A 7160-nucleotide genomic window follows, 5' to 3' on the forward strand; every position below is an offset into this window, starting at 1 on the left:
CTCAGAAGAGCGCAGCACTAAAAGCAGCAGATTGTCATGAAAATACTGTTTTATCCCCAGTTTGATTGATTCCTCTGCCGCAACATTGTTTCTAAAAATAGAACCGCGTCCGCAGCTGCCTCACAGAGTGGAGAGACCTGCCGCTGATCACACGCACAGAAATCTGATGGCTCTTAAAACGTGCTCTCGGATTTCTTATTCCCACATGCCACCATAAATGGTTCCCCTGCTCTTCATTTTTTAATGGAACTCCTCTGGAATCCTCTTTGCTCCATTTGCTTCGCTCTCCATCCTCGCAAAGTGCTGAACGCCGCCCGCCCAGAGAAAGTTGGAGTTTGACTCCTCTGTTGAAAAAAAGCGAGAACGCTCTGTGCTCAGGTTGCACACACACACACACACACACACACACACACACACACACACACACACACACACACACACACACACACACACACACACACACACACACACACACACACACACACACGCGCGCGCGTACGCACGAACGCACACACACGCACACACACACAAATAGTGTGAGGAACTGACCACTCCTGTCTCACTAGCCAGAGGGACAGTGACAGAGATGGCTGCTGTTTGCACTCCTGCTTCATCTGCTCTGCTCACTCCAAGGATTAACCAGGACAGCTTCAGCACACACAACCACACATATATACCATTTTCCTTAATACCTTTTTTTTTTAACTTGACCCTTACTTAATTAACCAGGATGATCTCTTGAGATATCTTAGTAATTCAAACACTATATGATTATGCCCAAACTGCAGCAGTTTCAGAAAATGACTGCAGACTGCCAGTACTATCAGAACTGTTTCATAATTAAGCATGTGCTAAAGTATCTCTTCTCCAAAGCCTTCTGCCTCTGCACTGGAGTCTATTTTGAGGAAGAGGCCATCCCTCTCTACCACCCACGCCACTCGTCCAGCAGAGAGGGTAGGCGGTCTCCAGGCAGTCAGCAGGCACCAGGATAGGAACCTGCCCGGATGCTTTTTTTTTTGTTACCCACTCCATCACACTCAAAAATACACCTAAAACACCTGAAATATCCATAAAAACATGGATCCGTACATTATATATATAGCATGTTTTGGCCAAGCAACAACCTTGAGGGCTGAAAAATGAAGTGAATGCAAAAGAGTCAATCCCTGTAGACCTTCATGTTAAACTGCCCAGCTTTAAAGTATAAATAAATATGTTTACAGCCTGTTACAAAAAGAAAATGGTTTTGGTCTCTAATTTCCCCTTCAGGACAACTGAACAGGGGTGAAAGTTGAAACTCACCATTTTAAATTGTATTAAGACTTAAAGTTATGCAAGGATGGGGCACGGTGTGTCTAGCTCAGCAACCGGGCCTCAGTGGCCCAGCCTCAGCTCCAACCATGCTCCATCTCTTAACCCATTTTTAGATTAGACAGGAGTCAGGCAAAGTCAGGAACCGCCAAGATGGTGATGGCGAAGCTATCAAAACGGAGCTTTACATTGGTTCTTCAAGACAGATGTCCGTCCCTTACAGAGCTGGGTCTGTCTGACGTTCCTGCCTGTAATAGGGAAGGTTTTCGTTGACACCGTACATTACGGTGGGATTGTTGGGTCTATTTAAATCATAAATAAGTCATAGAGTGTGGTCTATACCTAGTTTGTAAAGTGTCCTGAGATAACTTTTGTTATGATTTAGCACTATAAATAGAAAACAATTGAATAGAATTGAATTACAACCCAGTGTAGTTTACATTCTATACTGGTAGGCGTGTAAATTCCATGCAAGCAAACCAGAAGGTCTACAGCAGGGGTTCAAAGTCTGAGACTGCTGGCCTCCCCTTAGTTCACTTGCTTAGTTTTGCTCAATTCTTGGATGCCTATGGGAATGTGAATATGTTGCACTCAACAAGTGAGCCAAGATCTGATATTGACATAACTTTAAACCACACCAAATACATGAGAAAAAGATCTGTCCTGAAGCATTTATTAGGTTCTGACTCTAGGAAGTGGGAAAAACAGTCAAATTCTCCAAAGCTACTGTATCCCTAAATTGTCTCTTTAACCAAATTGCACCCATTTAGGCTATTTTGATTAATCTGAACTAATGTTAATACCTAATGCAATATTTTTACACTTCCATTCACTAAACCGTCCCTTTAGGCCAAGGGGGCTCCAACATTTATTATTACAGCTTGAGCTAAATGCAAATTTTAGCATGCTCACATGGCAATGGTAATATGTTAATATTTAGTTGATGCCCTCCAACTGTCTTGGAGTCAACTGGCTGACATGGGAGGTTCATGATGCATTTCTTGCTTTTGCTTTTGCGCCTTCAACACCTCCTCAGCACACAACAACAGTTGCAAAGATGTTTTACACTGAACCACAAATTATAACTTCATTATGGCACTAGAGGAAAAGACAGGGGATTACCAAAGTCAGTAGGATGCATCCTCTGGGGTCCACAAATGTGTGTACAAAATGTAATGACAATCCACCCAATGGTTGTTGAGTTAACCTCAAAGCAACCAGTCCCAGCCTGGTCAGATGCGTACATGAACTGATGAAGCTTCTTGGATGACAGGTGAAACGTCTTCCTAGACAAACAACCAGTCAAGTTGTTTTTTGACTGAAATTGCTTTGAGGATAACGATGACCTGGACGAATGAGAACATTGACAGGCTTGTTGTTGAGTTAAGTTTTTCAGTCCGGCCAAAGCGGAAGATAGACGGACATAACCATCCTTAGAACTATGCTAAAAACACCTGATAAGCCAGGCAAGATTAAAGGTCTTGCCAGAGCATGAGGATCAATATTTCACCACAGACAATTGATCATGCAGTCAAGCAGATTGCAGATAAGATGTTCTTTGATCTCAGTCTAATTACGATCCTGTAATGTGCCGTATCAGATTCATTTCTGACTTGGCTTTCTCACTGGGTCGTCGCTCCTCTTTAGTCTCACAGCGAGAGGATCAGATGCACCGAAAGGACAGCAGTTACCTAATTTTGCCTCCCTCTAATGTGTATCTTCTGCTCTTTTATCTTTGCATGGATGATTGCTGCTGAAAATATTTTTTTCTGTTCAGCTCAATGATTTGATATTTCATTGTCCAGAGTTAGAATAATTATTTCCTCCTCTCTGATGTAGTGAGGGGATGTGTTTTGTGTGTGTGTGTGTGTGTGTGTGTGTGTGTGTGTGTGTGTGTGTGTGTGTGTGTGTGTGTGTGTGTGTGTGTGTGTGTGTGTGTGTGTGTGTGTGTGTGTGTGTGTGTGTGTGTGTGTGTGTGTGTGTGTGTGTGTGTGCGCTAGGGGAGCTAGTCATTATCATTAGAGTATACAAAAGCCTAGTGAAGCTTAATTAGGCAATTAGGCAATACTGCCTCTTTCATTCCAACATGAACTTTCTGAACTGCAGTTAAACACTTACACACACACAGAAGTAACAGAAGCACCAAATGTACAGTGAGAGCTACAGGAGCAACTGTCAGATGCTGTTTAATTATATGCTTACAGTTTATTACTCAGCTCCGGAAGCTGTACAAAGATTAGCACTCTCGTATTTGCATGCTTCACTAATTTATTCAGTTCAAATGGAATTAATATTCATACATTATTTCATTTGATCCCTCCTGTGTCGTTGTTTGATTTTGGCATAGCATCAGTTATTTCCATGTCTGTTTACTCAGAGATCACTAGCTGGGGGTTCATCGCCAGCCGCTGAAAAACTGCAACTGTTTTAACTGTTTCATATACGTTTCTTGTCAGTTATTTCTAGTGTAAAATCTAGTTTGGAGGATTTTACATTCAACAACACCTCTTTCCCAACTGTTCTATTTTCCCTCATTAAAATATACACTGTTGCCCATAAAGTTGGAATAATTTTGCGTGTGGACACATTCCTTTTTAAATTGTAATTATATCTGGTTTATTTTTCATTATGATGTGTTTGGAAGAGTTTGAGCAATAAAGTTTTGAGAATACATGCACTTTATCTATCAAGAATAAATTACATTGTCACAATGATTGCATGAGAAGAGGTTAAAAATATTTTATTCCAACTTTATGGGCTACAGTTTCCAGTCAATACAATGCATGAGCACAACAGGAGCAGAATGAATAAATTGTACCTATGCTTCCCAGATATTAATTCCATGTAGTCGACGTATTCATTCTCTTTAAGGAAATAAGGAAAATCCTTGTCATCAAACTGTTGAAACCACGGTCTCTTTAATGGTTAAATTTAGATAATGATCCCCTGCTGGTTTGAATGATACGGTAATCAATTAACTGTAGATTTGACTTAATGACAAATGTGAGGTTTTAGATTGGAAAGTAGTTGATTTAATAAAGAAACATTGATGCGGATGCTTGACTTTGATGTTGTATCGTTGTCAGTTGATCTGCCAGTGGCTTACAGTAGTGTGTTGTATTTCTATCTTACAGTCTCAGGTGGCCACACTTCCACCTCACCTAAATTAACAATACCTACATCAAATACAGCAACAGAGGAAAAGTGGCACCCTTTATTAGTCACTTGTGAAGTTGACTGTGACTGCCGCTCATGTATGATTGTGTCTACAAGGCTATCAGGATACTTCTTCAGCGGATGCAGTGAAATGGGTCTTACATCTCCATCTACAGCATGTCACAGCAGTTCATTCATCATTCACCGCAAGATTTCTATATTTTCTTGGTAACTGACGGATGTGTTACCCGCACCAGAAAAAGATCTCTCTTTTGAAGTTGTTGAAGGATTGTTTGAAGTATATCCCCATGTCATCTACTGAGGGCAGATATGCAAGTCCTATGAAGACCAGTCTTAGCTGCTCAGTCATTATTATTATTATTATATATTACTATATGGCAGTACCTCATATATCATCCAAATATGTTCACCATCACCACCATGGCTTTCTTCCAACCTTATGCATCTGGTGTAAATTGATTTGGTATTTAGATGCAAATAGCTTTACCTTTACCATATAATTCCTGCTGTAGGAAGGTACCTTGTTTCTCATGAAAATCACTTAAATAGACTTCATAAGCTTATAGAAAAAGTTCCATTGTCTGTGTGAAGTGGGTATAGTAGCAGATATAACGATAAATCAATTTCCAAAATATGTTATGATAAATGATGGCTCAGTACTGTGTGTCATAGACATGGAACTGGTATTAAAGGTGGAGGAGACTGGTATTAAAGGAGGAACTGCAAGACACGTGCATCTGCATTTGTAGAAAAGCCAATAGGAATTTTCTCTCTCACTCTAAATAACCTGTAACTGGCCAAAGTCTTACACCACATGCTTCAATGTCTAAAGCCTGGAAACAGAGCCAAGAGGAGGCAAAACAAATAAATTAAATTAAATAAACTTCCCCAACTTTATTGTTAGGCATTGACATTGAATGGTTAAGATTTGGATAGGACACATTTTCACAAAGTTACGGCTAGATACATGACCCCAAGAAATAGTCGCGCACATAACCCCCACGTAAAACTGCAACTTGTTTTCACAGTTCAGTTTTTGTAAGGATGAAACAAACTACTGGGCTACTGGCAGATGGACAAAACTGCTAATGAGGAACCTTGTGGTGGTTTTGAAGTGAAACAAAACAAAAAAGAATTCACACAGAGAAAAACACAACAGTCATACAGTGCCTACATGTTTTTGTATCCAGTTAAAGTCAGACCTTGGGCAGTGGCCTCACAGTCTGATGGGTACCCATGTGGATCACTGGCTTTATTGAGGCAGGTAAGCCTGGGACCTCATTACTGCTCCTTACAGTATCAGTGGGATGTTTTTCCAGTATGAGGTCCCAAAACTGATCACCTCTGTAGCTTTCATCCCACAATTCAACTTCTCCCTTACAGTTTGCAGGGACAGTCTTATTTATTCCCCTTTGCTTTCCCTCAAACACACTGATAAGACACAAAGCAACAGTAAACCGGATAGATGATTTCCTGATTCCTTCTAAAATTAGCTTCTCTGCAATTATCTGCAGTGTTTTCATTCAGTTATGGCAATGTTTGAACAAAAATCATTTCACATCAGCGGTGAATGAGTTCCTACAAGATACAAAAGGCTCACACGCGCTACAGTTAAATGCTGTTGCTGTATTTAGCACGGCGGCTGTGTTGTTTGGCTCTTTTGTTCTGTGTTGATTAGACCTCAGTGTTGTGAAACGAGGCTGAGGATGTAGCCGTTATTCATGTCTACAGCAACACAGTGTACAAGATGAGATGAGTGACGGATCAAAGGCCGACTGGGAACCTTATTAAGCCCTCTCTGTGTGTTGTGGTTAAATGTTGCTTGATTGTGTGAGGTTGTTTTTAGCTGATTTATCAGATACCCTGCAGTTCTGATGAGAAACTGTGTTTACACTGGCATTTAAATTAGTCATTGATATATTTGAGGTTTGCAGCAGCTGATATACAGTGCATTGTCCAAAAAGAATGAGTGAGCCAGAATACTGAAGTTGGAAACAGGAATGAATGATGCTGTGTAAATTTATTGTTTGGGGTAAACATCACTGCCATGCAACCTCCAAATTAAGTCTGACACACTTACCCAACAAGTCAGAAAACAAATCAATGTCAGGAACAAATAGAGTGATAACCACATCAATCATTCCATATAGAATTCAGTGATTGCTACTGGAGGAGGTACAAGTAGCATGCTAGTGTATCTTTATATCCCCAAAAGAGAAAACTGCAAATTACATGCATCACACCTTTACAGACTTTTGCCCACATTAGAAGTGAAGTTTTAAAGACAAAGAAGCCATGTGTTTCAAACTCATCAGATGCTCCACATAGCATTGTGTGGGTTAGGTCTCTGCATTGGAAATTGATCAAATGGAGCCAGCTGAATTATACGAGTGCTGTATGTGTTTTGACTTTGATGAGGCAAGGTGGTAATTTGAGTTGACTCACATGGGAGCAACAAGAAATTCAGGCATGTAGAGTCCATGTTCATGCACCAGTAAACTAATACTCCCCATTTTCCAAACATACACATTAATGTCTATTATCATTCCAGTGTGTTTTTTGATATCCTTTGTTGTTACCTGTTTGATTTGACTGGAAAATACATGGAAAATTAACAATCAAACCTCCTGCTGTCAAGTCCACATGAATGATAATATGTAAAAAATACAACA

Source organism: Echiichthys vipera (assembly GCF_963691815.1).
Source record: "Echiichthys vipera genome assembly, chromosome: 7".
Lineage (NCBI taxonomy): Eukaryota > Metazoa > Chordata > Actinopteri > Perciformes > Trachinidae > Echiichthys > Echiichthys vipera.